This window comes from Bubalus kerabau, chromosome 14, assembly GCF_029407905.1.
Source record: "Bubalus kerabau isolate K-KA32 ecotype Philippines breed swamp buffalo chromosome 14, PCC_UOA_SB_1v2, whole genome shotgun sequence".
NCBI lineage: Eukaryota > Metazoa > Chordata > Mammalia > Artiodactyla > Bovidae > Bubalus > Bubalus kerabau.
Genome location: NC_073637.1, coordinates 60,997,799 through 61,000,695, shown reverse-complemented (window position 1 = coordinate 61,000,695; position 2,897 = coordinate 60,997,799).

Below are 2,897 nucleotides of genomic sequence, written 5' to 3'. Positions count from 1 at the left end.
AACTGTCACATCCATACATGACTACTGGAAAAACCCGCTTTGTGGATCACAGCCTTGTCATGGCAAAGAGGCTTTTGTAACTCAATGAAGCTATGAGCCATGCCATGCAGGGCTACCCAAGATGGACAGGTCAGAGTGAAGAGTTCTGACAAAATGTGATCCATTGGAGGAGGAAATGGCAACTCCTGTGTTCTTGTCTAAAGAACCCCATGAACAGTATGGGACTAGTTACTCATTCATAAATCTTGACTAAGGAAAGCACTTTCTGTCTCCAAGCATACCCCCAGGCCCTAGGTTAACTATAAAATCATCCCCTTGGTGGTGCAGAGTATAGCTGTGAAGGCTTCCAGATCTCATGTGCTCGATCTTACCCTATGAGTAAGTTACCATTAATAAACTGATTCACTGATTGTCCTGATCTGCCTGTCTCATTTTTCTGTCTCAAGATACCTTGTCAGTTGGGGGCGGGGGGGTCACTTTTTGTTCCCTCCCTCCTCCAAAACTGTATCTTTCCAGTTTCACTAAATGCCACTATCATGTTTCTCACGTCCTCAAGCCTCAAACTGTGATGTCACTCTTGATCCTGCCCTTCTCTCACCACTTGCTCCCACTTCCAACCACCATCTACACAAATAGCTTTTAAAATGGGGTTAGAGAACTCATGTGCTGGGGAGCTGGTTAGAAATGCTAATAGCAGGATCCTACTCCCTGACACTGTGTCCGTGGGATTTTCCAGCCAAGAATACTGGAGTGGGTTGCCATGCCCTTCTCCAGAGGATCTTCGCAACCCAGGGATCAAACCTGGGTCTCCTGAATTACATGAACATTCTTTACTGTCTGAGTCACCAGAGAAGCCCCTCCCTCACACTGCTTTCCCCCAAATTTAATTAAATCTCTAGTTGTGGTGGCCAAACAACTACATTTCTAGCACATTCCCTATGAGTTCTTAGATTAAACTGTAAGAACTGCTGATAAAGACTATACCTTCAAAATATTCTTTATTACTCTCTTCATTTCCACAGTCTTCCCATATCAGCTCATTACTAGAAGAATAAAATAGCCTTTTAAATGGTCTCTTCAACTTCATCTTCTAATCTAAGAGTTAGCAAACTTTTACTCTAAAGAGCCAGCCAGTATTTTAGGCTTTCAAGGCCATGTCTTTGTAGCAGGCACTCACCTTGGTCATTACAACATGAAAACAGCCATAGAAAACATGTGAATAAATGGATGTGGCTTTGTTTCTGTAAAAGTTTTCACACACACACACACACACACACCAACACACACACACAAGTGCCAGCCCATTTCCCATAAAACTGCAAGCATAATATTTTAGAATTGATTATTTGCTACCTGCTCTTGTTCTAGAAACAACATCCAATTCTTTAACCAGGGTCTTTAATGCCTTGGGTTACTTGCCTCCAGCCTCCTTTCCAGTCTCATCTGACTACCCGTTTCCAGCTTGATCACTTCACTCTAATCATATGGCCCTCCCCACTGGCTCCTAGAATGCACCAGCTTTTCTCCCAGATTAGGATTTTTGCCCTTGCTCTTCCCTTTTTTGGAATACCTTCTCCCTCCTTTTGCATGTAGTTAAGAGCATGAACAAAGGACTTAGTCTTATTCCAATAGTAGCTCTACTACTTATACATTCTGTGCCTCTGTTTCTTCATCATAAGAATGAGAATAATAATGGTTTCTATTTCATCAGGTTCCTATAAGGTGCACTCATAAACCTTGTAAAGCATAGTAAAGTGTAATAGTATTAGATTTCATTATGGATATTTGTGTAGTTATATCTGTAGGAAGAAGGTATTTGAAAGCTAGGTCATTATTGCAAAATCAAAAATTCTTTCACGGTCTATGCAGAAATCCATGTTATCCTTCCATATTCTAACAATTGAAACTCTTTAAAAAAAGAAGCATATGTTAAGAATGTGAACATCTACTTATTTTACAAAAATGATTTGATCTGTGAGAGAGGGAAAGGGTGGGAAGATTTGGGAGAATGGCATTGAAACATGTAAAATATCATGTATGAAACGAGTTGCCAGTCCAGGTTCGATGCACGATACTGGATGCTTGGGGCTGGTGCACTGGGACGACCCAGAGGGAGGGTATGGGGAGGGAGGAGGAAGAAGGGTTCAGGATGGAGAGCATAGGTATACCTGTGGCGGATTCATTTTGATGATTGGCAAAACTAATACAATATTGTAAAGTTTAAAAATAAAATAAAATTAAAAATAATGACTTGATCTGTATAATTAATCATTGTACAGTTTCTTAAAAAGCCTCCTCCATATGCATTTTTTTCACCATTTGACCCCATGATATTGTGATGTATAATATAAAATATATAGAGATTTGGTCTTTGCCTTATTTCTGGCACAGAGCTCATAAACCCTTGGAATTTCCTATGTGTTGAGACTAGACCATTCAGGTATGACCTAAATCAAATTGCTTATGACTATAGAGTGGAAGTGAGAAATGGATTTAAGGGACTAGGTCTGAGTGCCTGATGAACTATGGATGGAAGTTCACGACATTGTATAGGAGACAGGAATCAAGACCATCCCTAAGAAAAAGAAATGCAAAAAAGAAAAATGGCTATCTGAGGAGGCCTTACAAATACCTGTGAAAAGAAGAGAAGTGAAAAGCAAAGGAGAAAAGGAAAGATATACCCATTTGAATGCAGAGTTCCAGAGAATACCAAGGAGAGATAAGAAAGCCTTCCTCAGCAATCAGTGCAAAGAAATAGAGGAAAACAACAGAATGGGAAAGACTAGAGATCTCTTCAAGAAAACTAGAGATACCAAGGGAACATTTCCTGCAAAGATAAAGGACAGAAATGGTATGGACCTAACAGAAGCAGAAGATATTAAGAAGAGAATACACAG